Genomic DNA, 14230 nt, shown 5'->3' on the forward strand with positions numbered 1-14230 from the left:
GACCAATGGTTCTGCTAATTCCTTCTGTTATAAATTGGGTAAATTACACCATTCATCACTCAACTATCTTCTCTCCTCTATTTTGGTCACTAAACGCTAAATATTTTCAATTTAATCACTCAACTTTTGAATTACTCCTATTTTAATCACCATAAATTATTTTATTATTGTTTATGTATGATGTGGCATATATTATTATTATTATTTTATTAATATATGATGAAAATAGTATTAATTAAATTTTATTCAATTAAATTAAAAAATGATATTTAAATAAAAAAATCCCAAAACCCTAATCGTAACTCCACCCCACCTTTATTATTTTATTAAATTTAATTTTGACACATAAATCAAATAATAATAAATGCCAAGTGTAGTAAACGTGGGGTGGGGTTTCGATTTAGGGTTTTGGGAGTATTTTTAATTGAATTGAATAAAAGTTAATTAATATTATTTTAATTATATATTAAAAAAATAATAATAATAAATGTCACATCATAAATACTAATAAAATAAATTATGGTGATTAAAATAGGAGTAATTCAAAAGTTGAGTGATTAAATTGAAATTTTTTAGCGTTTAGTGACCAAAATAGAATAGAGAAGATAGTTGAGTGATGAATAGTATAATTTACTTAATTTATAACAGCAGGAATTAACTGAACCGTTGGTCAACGTTGGTTAAAGGGCCACATTGATCCAAAGGATTAGGACCACATTGATTTTTATTTTTTGAAAAGTTCAAGGATCTCAGGTGCCTTTTTGCCAAAATTTAAATTGTAATACCATAATTTTTTAAAAAGTACAAATTTTTTTTAGGATGAGGCTAGGGGTCCATTTTTAAAGAGTATCAACTATTCTTAGAGTGATGTCAATATATTTTTTAAAGTAATGTCAAATTTATTTTTAATTTATAATTTTTTTAAAGATTTCCCCCCAAAAAATTTAGGTGTTAATTAGCACCCCCAATAATAGATTTAAGTAGCCCGTGACTTCAAACAAGACAACAAAAAAGTAGGGTCATGAAACACATAATGAAATGGTTGTTAGTACTATTTTTGCAATATATAAAACTTGTAGCCCCAAATTTATTGGCTGTTCAAGCTGTCTAATTCAATAAATCAGTATTTGGAAAAATAAATTACTCGTTTATTTTGTGTATTTTTTTTATGATTTATGATAGTTACATTTACTTATAATTTATATTATATATAACAAAAATATATAAAGTTAGGTGAACAAGTTTGTATTGTTTTTAGTTTTTGTAGTACAAATTTCCCAACTCTCATATTTTAGTATAGCTAATTGATTTATCCACAAAATCGCATGACTCATGTGAAAGTGATATATATTGATGATATAGACCTTCCGTAGATAGCTTGGCTGGATAGGCTCAAATTTAGGGATGACAAACGGGTTCTGATTTGATATGATATAGAGTCATATTTTTTAAAGGATGAAGTTGGGTCTGGTTCGTGTAGAGGGTAAAAAATTCTGACCCGACTTAAATCGGGGATAATAATGTAATTTTTTTTAAAAAATATTTATTTTTAAATTAAATCCTTAATTTGTGTCGGGTCGAAATTATACTCTAGAAAATCGGGTGAGATCAGAGTCAGTGAAGGATATATATTTTACGGGGTAGGTCGGATCGGATGTAAGATATAAAATTTTTAGATCGAATTCGAGTGGAGGGTGTATATTTTCGGGTTAGATCTGGTTGACCAAAAACTCAACCCGTTGCATCCCTACTCAAACTATATATGTAATTTTTTGTTGTTGTCCAAAAAGTCATTATGGCCGAAAATAATAGTGAAAATTTCAATATAAAACGATACCAAATCATAATCCAACAAGTTTATGAACATGTCTAGACTGAAAGTAGTTTTTATTTAATGTCTATCATATATTTTATAAAACGATATCAAAAGTGATATATATTGATGATATAGACCTTCCGTAGATAGCTTGGCTGGATAGGCTCAAACGTAGGGATGACAATTTTATCAGTATACGACGGGTTCTGATTTGATATGATTTAATCGGGTCAGATTTTTTTAAAGGATGAAGTCGGATCGAGTTCGTGTGGAGGGTGAAAAAATTTCGACTCGATCTAACTCAGGGATAATAATGTAATTTCTTTAAAAATATTATTTGTTTTTAATTAAATCCTTAATTTATATCAGGTCGGGTTGAATTTATACTCTAAAAAATCGGGTCAGGTCAGAATCGGATGAAGGGTATATATTTTACGGGTTAGGTCAGGCTGAATGTAGGATATAAAATTTTCGAATCGAATTCGAGTGGAAGCTGTATATTTTCGGATCAGGTCGGGTTGACCAAAAACCCGACCCGTTGCATCCCTACTCAAACTATATAGGTATTTTTTTTTTGTTGTCCAACAAGTCATTATGGCCGAAAATAATAGTGAAAAATTCAATATAAAACGATACCAAATCATAATCCAACAAGTTTATGAACATGTCTAGACTGAAAGTAGTTTTTAATTAACGTCTATCATATATTTTATTATCCTAATGGCATCCTAACCCTTTTGATGTACCACACATTTTCAAAAAAGTGTTCCACTCATAATTAATTTCAATATTATAATCAACACCTTTTTATTTGCATTTTATATGTTTTAGCCCCTCAACTCATTTGTTTATTGCAACAATATCCAAGAAAAAGCAACATTTCACACATTACAATAATGCAAAAGTTACACTTTTTGGGTTCAAGTCATTTATCAGTACCCTACTTGGCCTTAATATATCCTCAACCGCACCATTAAAAAGTTGATTAAAATAATCTATGTATAATTGTTTTTGACAAGTTGGACAAGTGGATTATTATTGTATATTATTTTTTAAACTGTTTTTGGTTTACTTGTTGAAATTAAAAGATTGATGTAAATTATGACTTGATTTTAACATAAATTCTTTGTTGTTGCCTTCGGTTCTGGGTTTCATCTTGACTAATCTGAATCAACATGTGTCACACAAATGGTTTGATGGGTGAACCTCACAACAAGAATTTTCTGCACACACAACAAAACTCGAACCTAAGACATTGCTTAAACGATATCAACCTACTTACCACTTGAATCAACCCCATTTACGATAATTCTTACTTCTTCTGATATTTGAAGTTCATAAAAATTAAACTATGTTCTAAATATTGTTTTAAGTTTGATTATTTGAATGAATAAAATAATTCAAAACATAATTTTTTTGGTACGGAGTTTCTTTATAGCGGTGTATGCTAGTCCTCGTGTCTCTAAACAAAAATATTTTATGATACGTCTTTAAGAGTTGGATCTGAGTTGAGATACTGTTTGAGTGGTTGGTGGTGATTTTAATGAAACCCTAAGGGCCCAAATTTAGGAACTTTTGAATAAGTTTATATACTTGGTTTAGTTAAGTTATGAAACTTTTAATTAATAGTGTTGGTTCAAGTGGTAAGCAGCTTGATAACGCTTAAGCAATGTCTTAAATTTGAGTCATTACGTATGTAGAAAATCCCTGCCGAGAGACTCACCCACAAAAATTAGGTGTGTGGTCTAGGTCAATTCAGATTAGTCATGACGAGACTTTCAAATTGGAGGGGTAACAAAAAATTACGATTTTGTTTAGTTTTTTTCTTTCTGGAAATGATGTATTAAGTTCCTCAACTAAATAGGTCCTTAAATAATTCAAAATCATTCAAATAAGTTGTTATATGATATTTGAGCTTAAAATGAGTGTGACATATGATTAACTTCTTAATTGGTTAGTAATTTGAATAATTACAAGATTAGTCCCCATAATTTTCAAAGTTTATAATTTGGTCCCTAAGTCACAAATCCTATCTGTTTTGATTAAATAAGTATGTTATGACCCTTAAAGGCCCAAATTAATTGCTTACTGAATCAAGACTAATAGTCTTTATTACATCAGATAAATTTATTCAATCCCTATACTTTTTGAAATCTACTTATTAGTCCCTTAACTTTCCTAGGTTACCCCTAAATAAAATATGATTAAGAATTAGAATTGTATTTATGAAAGGTGTAATGTGTTTGTAATTCGATATAGAATATTTAAATAAAACCTATAAAATATAATATCCATAGCGATTATAAAATATTATACAAATACAGAGTTCCGTAATAATTTTATTTAAATCAAAACATTATAAAACCTATAAAATATACAGATCAAATATATAAATAAGAGTTCGAGTACACATGTCCATTAAAATAAATAATATTATACACTAAGAGAAGATGTTAAAAGTCATGCTGCGTCAATACTCTTTGAACAAACTCAAACTATTAACTTGCAATAGAAACATGCCCATTACTAAATTTTTATTTTTTTCTTTAATAAAATCATATTTCATTACATTAATGATGTAGATAATTAAAAATATTTTTGTAAAAATTTATTTAACAATTGATCATAGGTGGATTGATAAAGAATTTACATACAAAATATTAATATTGTATTCAATCATTTTTAATATTTTTATTTATTTTATTTAAAGATTTTATTGAAGTGTGAAAATAAAAAAAATTATATTTATAATAATATAAATCAACAATATCGAATTATAATATTGATTTTTTATTGAATTAATGGCTTTTTTATTTGCAATAGAAAGGCGAAACATTCTTGGAATTAATAAATCGAACAAAGCACAAAATTGATTATCAAATTATGTTGAAATGAATTTTTGGTTATTAAAGTTTTAGAAATAAAAAGTATCATTAGATTTACCAATCTATTACAAAATGATTATCATACTATATAAAGTAGTGATAAACTTCGATAAATTTAAGGATTATTATATAATTATTTTAAAAAATTAATGATTATTTTACAACTTCTAAAATTTCAATGATAGCAAATATCATTTTAACATAATTTTATGATAATTTATACTATTTACCCTTAACAATTACTATTAATTTATCTTCTGTAGGATATATATGTTATTAATTTATAAAAAAAAATTAAACATATATTATCGTATAATTATTTCAAATTATTAAAAAGGATCGAAAAATCATACTATTGCTTTTTTTATTCTCTTTCTTCATTCATAAAAATAAAAATTGATGCTAACATCTCAACCATTTTTTTCATGCTTTAAGCCATTCATAAAAGTACATGTTTTGATTTTGTTGGTATGTGCATAATATAATATTTTGGATGATTTGTTTGAAGTATGAAGCATAATTTGGAAAGCATGAGAATGGACTCTCAATGTCACTATATGGTAGACCCTTAAACTGAGATAATAGATAGATTTGATTCATAAATACATTTGATAGCAGGTATATTTTCTGGAAAACATTTTTTTGTAAAATGAATTATATTTTTTGAATAATATTTTTTAAAAAACGTTTTACAGTATTTGAGAGATGTTGTGTAAACCATTTTCCGTTAGTTGATAATTTTTTAAAATTATTTATTATAAATATCAAATCTAATAAAAGATATTGTTTATTATAAAAACTTAATATTATTATTTTAAAATATTATCATAATTTATTTAATATTTTTATGTCAATATTATTTCTACAAATTTATAAATTAAAATATTTAAAATTAGTATATTCTATTGAAATAAAAATATTATATTATGTTTTTTAAATTATTAATAAACATATTTGAAGTATTTTTATTAAAATATTATTAGATTATTATATTAATATTAAATACATAAATAATATTATTTATTATCAATAATTAAATAACATTTCTTATATGAAATTAATAAATAACATAAATTTATTTATATTTTATTATATATTATTAAAATAAGAATATAATATCATATATTATTATAATATAACTGAGTATATTATTATAATATTAAAATTATTAATTAGTATATTTTAAATATTTTAATATTTAATATTTTTATTGAAATGATATTAAAATATTACATCAAAATTAAATACATAAAAGAATATTATTTTGAGTATTTATGCTTTAAAGTGAAAAGTTCGAAAAATGACTTACGGAAAATTAGACCGTAAGAATTCTGTTGACCATGAAAATATTTTACATTAACCAACTTATTTTCCATGAATCAAACACCGAAAAATGAAGGAAACATTTCCTTAAAACATTTTCCGTGAACAGAGGCGGATCCCAGACAAAAATTCATAGATTGCACAAAAAAACTCTTATAATTTTTTTAGAAACTACGATATCTATAAATATAATAAAATGTCTAGAAATTACATTATAAAATTGACATTTTCGTGTTTTCATTTTTTGAAAACGATTGATTACACTTTCAATCTTAACATCTAAAAGTGCTTCTTTTTCTATTGCGCAATGATTCATAAAATCGTCACTCATTTTGTTGCGCAAGTCCATCTTTAAAAGTTTCATTGCAGAAAAATTAACACTAAAATAGACAATTTTAAAGTGTTACCTGGGATACTCATGACAACTATAAGGTCCGTCCCTGTCCGTGAAACATATATACCTTAATTTTCTTATTTAGAAAATGCAAAGTAATAGTCTATATAATCTTCCCATACACGTGAAAGTTCACATAACTAATCTCATAGTGCACGCAATGATCTCATCTTCATCCTAATTTATTTTTATTTTAAAAAGGGAAAAGAAAAATTAAAAATTAAGAACTTTACAATAATGCGATGGAAGAAGAGTATGCGTTGGAATATGCCTTTGGATTGGTTTACATCCAAAAACCAAAATAGCATGTCCTTTGCCTTTGTAGTTGAAAGTAAAATGAAACAATATAATAATAAAAACAAATGCATATTTTCTTTATAATTGAATGATTGAAAAGTTCATTTATAAAAAATGGGTAAATTGCACGTTTAGTACTTAAATCATCAATTTTGACCCGTCTTACTTAGTACCTAAACTTTTAATTTTTTCAAAATCATACCTAAAGTTTAGTTTGTGTTACATTTTAGTAATCTGGATAAGTACAAAGCAATATATATTCAAAGATAACTCTTAATCATTTGACACTAAACGTTTATACTCCTAGTATTTTTGGTGCTCAGGGCCGACTCTAAGGGGTGCACTCTGAGCAACAACTCATGGGCCCATTTTTTTTGTATAATCTTAAATAATTAAATTTTTATATAATACTTTTAAGAATTCGTTTTTAGATCACTTTTAAAAGTAAATTTTCAAAAAGCTATACGTCCTGTATCAATTTCTTAATTTGTATTATGTTTTTAGATTATTTTTTTAAAGATTTAGGAATCTTTATAAACTTTTCTATTATAATGAATTTACAAATCAAAGAATATTACCAGAACAGACTGTTCTAACATGTTAGAATGAACAACTCAACAAAGGCATCTGCACCTTTCATGCATATGATAAAAGAATCTGATAAATAGAGATTCTTTTCGGTTTGGTCTTTAGTTTAATTAATTTATTTATTTTTTCTTTCAGAACAAAGCGTTGGTTTTAGGTCTGCTTCTAATCAAGTGTGCACGTGATTCGAGGACGTTTTAATAATATTTTTTGTTTTTAGGGATTGGTTTTGTTAATAAGTTATTTTTAATATAGTACATTTTTTTGGGTGCTGAAAGTATTCCTTTATGCACATAAGGTATTACAAAACACGACAATATGAATTACGTAAGATACGGAATTCGTTAATTTTTATTAAGTTTATGTTTTAGTGAATGTTGGCTGATTTTTTAGGCTAAATTAAACATTTAGTATATAAATTATCAGTTTTGATATGTTTTAGTATCTAAACTTTTCATTTTTTCAAAATTATACTTGAAGTTTAGTTTTTTATTTCATTTTAGTCCACCGCTCAAAATTTAACGTTGATTTTTGAAAAAATAAAATGTTAGGTATTAAAATAGACCAAAACTGATAGTTTAGGCATTAAATATATAGTTTAGCAAGAGAATGATAGTGTAAGTTTAATAAAAATAAGGGTAAATTACGCGTTCAATACTTAATTTTGATTAGGTACTAAATACGTAGTTTATCAAGAGAATGTTAATGTAAATTTCATAAAAATAAGGGTAAATTATGCGTTTGGTACCTAATTTTGATACGTTTTAATACCTAAACTTTCAATTTTTTTAAAACCATATCTAAAGTTTCATTTTTGTTTTATTTTAGTAACCCACTGTTAAAAATTTTAGTTTTTGTTTCATTTTAGTTTTTTTTTAAAAATAAAACTTTAGGTACTAAAACGGATCAAAATTAATAGTTTATGTATTAAACACGTTAAGTTTTTAACGACGGAGTACTAAATGAGATGAAAACTAAATATTGGATATGATTTTCAAAAAGTTAAAAGTTTAAGTACTAAAATGAACCAAAACTAATATTTTAGATGCTAAATGCGTTAATTTACCTTGAAATAATGAATGTAACAGAGGCAATCCCTAAGAGATATAGAAATTGAACCATCAATTTGTTTATTTATTTGGTAAAAAAAATCCTGATATTCATTGCAATTTTAATTTAGTTAATTTAAAGGTTTTTTGAAAATTTATAAATCGAATATAAACATAGAAGCTCTCCCTGGTTGATTTAAAGGATCGAATCAAAATTCTAAATTTGCAAAAGAAAAATTATTTATTCAAAATTTAAATACTCAAAAAATAAATATATTAAGTTAAAGTGATTATAAAATAATATCTATTTTAAGGATCATCGATTACTATTGAATCGAAGAGGCCCCGCGGAGTGTAGAAGCTCATGCAGTTGAGGACCGGCGTTGGATCGACCCCCCAGCTACTGCTTGGTTTTTTTGAGTTTGTGATTCTCAAGTTCTACTTTATGGTTTCCGTTTCCCTTGCCACGGTTCACATTAAAATATTAATTTTATTTTAACATTTTCGATATAACGTTATCTAAAATATTAATTTATTTACTTAAAATATTAATCTTTTCAACGTTTGTTATGAAAAAAGTTATATTTTAGATATCGTTCGTAAATGTTAAACTAATATTAATATTTTCGATTACTTTTTTTTAATCTTATATTAAATTCAGGTACACGTGTTTTGGACAAATATTTATACTTTATATCCTTGCTTGGAACAAATATCGAGGGAGTAAAAGTAAGAAGGGACGAGATCAACCGACAAATGCACATGCAGATCCAGAGATGAATGAACTGTCAAGATCCGTACAGTAAACAAACGTGCATATACAAACACCGTAATAACAATTCCTGGAAATATAGTTCAGACAATAAATAAATAAATTCAGTGAGATGAGAAGCAGCTTATCGCCATATTTTTGTCAACGACAAGGATTTGTATAATGTTTTTGTTTGGACCTTTGGATTTTTGCCCACCATTTTCAATATTCTCGGCGGCTTGGAAGGGAATTTCAATCCATTTTCTTTTCCTTTTTTCTTTATTTCTCATCCCCACCTGCAGCAACAATTGTATTCGATTGAAATGAAAAGAATTGACAAAGCGCCCTTCAAGTACTCAATGGGCCATTCCAGTTCACTAACTTGCCTCAATTCAACTCTACTTTTGTTTAATGGTGTTTGAAAATATCTCCATTTTCATTAGTTAGAGAATAAGTGTTGATATATCAAGGGCCGATCATTTTGGAGGCCCATCAATGAAGGATGTGTTGGTGACAATGTCTCAATTCATTGTACAATCGTACTAACAACTAGGTGATATAGTGGGATTAGATACTAGATACTTTAAACAAGGTCAGGAGTAAGGGTGGGCATGGGTCGGGTTTCAGTCAACCCGACCCGAAAATTTTTCATTCTCCACCCAGCTCAAAAAATATATGTCCTCCACCCGACCTGAACTCGACCCAAAATAATATATTTATTAAAAATGTTATTTTTATTTAATAAAAATAAAGATTTAATTGAAAAAATTAATATATTAATGACTATTATTGTAATTATCCCTAAATATATAAGATAAAATTACATTTTTTAGGTCGGGTCGGATATTTTTTTACCCTAAACCTGATTTGACCCAAACATCACCTCTAATAAAACCCGACCCGAACCCGATTTTTTTTAAATCTAACACAATCGGATTCAGGTCCTATACCCGTCCCTAGTCAGGGGTTCGAATCCTAGCGATTGCAAATGGAGTAAATTGGGTTGGGAGGGTTGCCCTTGCTTTTGTAGTACTCGATCAAGAATAGTTGATCAATAGGTCGGATACCGGTAGTTATAAAAAAATTCATCATCCAATTATTCTTGTTTGGATTTTAAAAAAAAACTAAAATACCGTCAATTAAACTCATCAAATGATCTCACTGGTAAAAATAAATATTACTCTCCCTAAAGGTTTTTGGGTTCAAGTAGCCACTTATATAAGATGTGTATACATTATTAGTAGGTTAAAAAAACATATACTACCTTATAATCACTCCAAACTATTAAGAAGAAGGTAAATTACAAATTTGATAACTGAACTTTACTCTATCTCTCTTCTATTTCATCCACTGTACTTTAAATCTTTTCAATTTCCTAACACAATTTGATACATTGGGTTTTTTTTTTGTCATTCAAGAGTTTGGTCACTAACAACGTTATGACGTGACTTTTTCGTTGTTAACATATGAGTGACCAAGATAATCAAATGCATAAAGTTTAGTGATTAAATTGAAAATAACTAAAAGTATAGTGAGTGTAATATGAGAGAGAGTAAAGTTTAGTGATTAAATTTGTAATTTACTCATTAAAAAGGGTAAAATACACCATTCCTTTCTTAACTTTACTCACTCTCCTATTTTACTCACTATACTTTCAATTTTTCTAATTTACTCACTGAACTTTCGAATTACTCTTGTTTGATCACCCTAAATTATTTTGTTATTATTTTCAAATTACATGGATTTTTTTATTATTATGTTCATATGACATGGCTTTTTCATTATTATTTAATATAAAAATAATTTTATTATTATTTCAAAGATCGACGATGGTCGCTTGTTATTTTAAGTCTTTTTAGATTTAATAATAAGGAAATATTATTGTATTGTTTATTTTAAATTATTATTATATTAAATAATACTAAAAAATACCAAAAAATAATAAAATAATCCAATATGATTAAAACATGAATAATTTAAAAGTTCAGTGAGTACATTAGAAAACTGAAAGTACAATGAGTAAAACAGGCGAGAGAGTAAAGTTCAGATAGAAATTGTGTAATTTACGCTTAAAAAGTTTAGGTACTAAGATGGACCAAAAACTGATAGTAAGTACTAAAAGTGTTAAGTTTTTAACGATGGGTATTAAAATGAAATAAAAACTAAATATTAGGTGTGATTTTTTTTTAAAAATAAAAATTTATGTACTAAAACGGATCAAACTAATAATTAGGTATTAAATGGGTAGTTGGCCCTAAAATATATAATTCCTTTTAACGGATGGGGTTGTCTAGGAGTTAAATGAATTGAGCTCCTTTTTTTCGGGTTGTTATAGATTTCTGATATGGCCTAATTAACCATGATCTTAGACGATTTATTTTAGGCTTAATGCTTAAATAAGTGTGCAAACTATATTTTTTTGCCAAATAATTAACTATATTTTTTTGGTTAATTTGGGTGCTTAACGTTACAAACGTTAACATTTTAGATATCTGGGCCATCAACAGAATTAGTTTTCCTCTTTGAGTTACATGTGTCACAACCTGATAATTTTGAAATTTATTTTTTTAAAATTAAAATTATTATTATATTTACAAAAAACCTTAACTTTTCTAATATTATAAATCATCCCAAAATCTCAAATCCTAACCTTAACCCGCCGTAGCTGCCCTCTATGGCCACGAACATTTCTGCCGACATAGTCCTTGTCATCATCCTAGTTATATGTCGTCATAGTTGTTGTCGATTCACCATTGGAATCATGATTTTCATCCTAGGGTTCGTTGGGTTTAAAACGTCGATTTATCGTCGGTCGGTCATCAATCGGCCATGATTTCATACGGCTTTTGGTCGCCGGGGGAGGTGGGGTGGAGCTTCTTCGACGGCAAAGGGCCGCGGTCGGCATGGGTTTAAGGGTTCAAATGAAGATTTTTAAAGTTTAGGGGTTATTTCAAAATTTGTGTTTTATTTTTTAAAAATATATAATTTTATTTCTTTAATTTTATATAAACTTTTTAAAATTACCATATTATGAACGTGTTATTTAACGGGAAAACTAATGCCGTTGACGGTCCGGACATATAAAGTGCTAACATTTGTAACGTTAGGCACCCGAATAGAAAAAAATGTTGGCACAAAATGTATAGTTTGGGCCCTTATTTGGGAATTAAGCCTTTATTTTACTGGTTTAACTTCGATTTATTTTTTTAAAAGAGTTCAATCAAAACTTCCTTATCCATATTGAAATTTATAATGTTACTCGATTTGTTAAAATTAAATTATAATAAGTACGGATTAATTATTGGAAGAGGTAAATTATTTAAATTCAAGACAGAAAAAGAGATTCATTAACTGCTTGAATTAATTAAATAAGGTTTGCTATGGGGGAGTAATTTTATTGTCGAACTGCAATTCACAAATTCATCTACACTCATCAACGGAGTCGGATTCTTAAGCGATTAACAAAGCTCTCCCGCGAAAGAAAAGGATTTGAAGGGGCAAAAGCACCCTTGACGGCTTCTATGTTTAGGCCAAGCCGACGAGCTTCTCGCTGACCTCCCATATTTTACGTGCTTTCTCTTGATCGCTGGCTTCCTGAGACAACTGGTTCTCGAACGAAGCCGAAGCCTTGTTCCAGCTCCAGTAGACGCCCGATTTCGTCAAGCTAGGATCACTCGCAACCTGCATTAGAAGCAATGAAACTCCTTACTGCACAGGACATAAAACAAAGTGTCTGCAATGCACAAAGGTCTTTGCTTATATACCTGAGCAAGTCTTTTTCCAGCTTCGTCTTCGGAGACGAACCCCTTGGTGATGTACTTCTGGAATGGAGGGAAGAGGAGCCTGAACAACGGAATGTGCTCCCTGAACAGGCCGGAGGTAGCTATGCAGCCGGGGTACAACGAAGCGAATGTGATGCCGGTTTCCTCATGGAAACGCCTATGGAATTCTTGCATAGTGAGCATATTGCAGACTTTGCTGTCCTTGTATGCTTTTGCACCATCCAACTCTCCACCATCGATCATGGTTGAGCTGTTCAGCCCATTTAGTCCTCCAGCTAGTCCCCTTAGATCCCCAAGGTTTGCCTTTGGAGGTACATTTCCGGCCAAAGTATTCGTGTTCCCTGGTTCATTATACAGAAAAACAACTCAATGTTAGTACATCAATATCACAATCCTTTTGTAAAAAAACCTCAATTCGAATGCATTGGATGCAAATTACCTGTTATGGAACCAACAATGATGAGACGTTTCGATGGATAATCGGATTGCTTCAAGTCATCGAGCAATAACCGCGAAAGAAGGAAGTGACCAAGATGGTTAGTCCCCACACTCAGCTCAAATCCTTCAGCAGTGAATGAGGGTTCCTTGGCAGTTGGCTGATAAACAGCAGCATTGCAAACGAGCACATCAAGAGGCCGGCCGGACTGCTTGTAGCTATCGACGAATTGACGGACGCTGTCGAGCGATGCGAGATCCAAGTGCATGATGGTGTAGTTTTCCTTGGACATTCCAGCAGATTTTGCAGCTCTCTCTGCCTTGAGGAAGTCCCTGCAGGCCATTATAACATGCCATTTCCCAGTTTCAGCCAAGGCCTTAGCAGTGGCTAAACCCAACCCGGAAGAGGCACCGGTGATGATCACACTGCCCTTTCTAATGGTTTTCTTTCCATCCATTGAAGATCTGGTGATTGCTGGAGTTGCAGTGGCAGTGGTTTGAGCCATAACAACCCCCAGTTCTTTGGTTGAATTCCCCCTACAATGAAAGTGAAAAAGGGTTCAATTACAGGCAAAAAAAGCTCTTTCAACAACAAAAACAAAATAAACGCCATTACAGTACCTTGCATCTTAATGCAGAAGAGGTAAAATCAGCTTTGGTTTGGTCAGAAAGTGAAGCTCCAAAGAAAGATGAATCCTTGAAAGAAGCAGCAGACGTTCCCTATTTAATTTCAAAACCCTATACTTAAACCATTGGAAAAAAAAAGGAACCATTATCACCAGTAAAAAAACATGAAAACAAACCTCTTTGGGTACAGAGAAAGTAGATGGAAGCAAGGCAGCAGCTTGTAGAGCCATTGACAAAGTTCTAATCCTTACAGAACCACCTTGAAATGGGTTATTTGAGACAAAGT

General features: G+C 29.1%; 1 pseudogene; it reads right to left on the bottom strand.

Annotated features, from left to right (window-relative positions):
- Positions 1–12539: 12539 nt before the first annotated feature.
- Positions 12540–14223, bottom strand: LOC120205247 (annotated as a pseudogene).
- Between the last annotated feature and the right edge of the window lie 7 nt (positions 14224–14230).

The sequence above is a fragment of the Hibiscus syriacus genome, unplaced genomic scaffold (assembly GCF_006381635.1).
Source record: "Hibiscus syriacus cultivar Baekdansim isolate YM2019G1 unplaced genomic scaffold, ASM638163v2 tig00012370_pilon, whole genome shotgun sequence".
Taxonomy (NCBI): Eukaryota; Viridiplantae; Streptophyta; class Magnoliopsida; order Malvales; family Malvaceae; genus Hibiscus; species Hibiscus syriacus.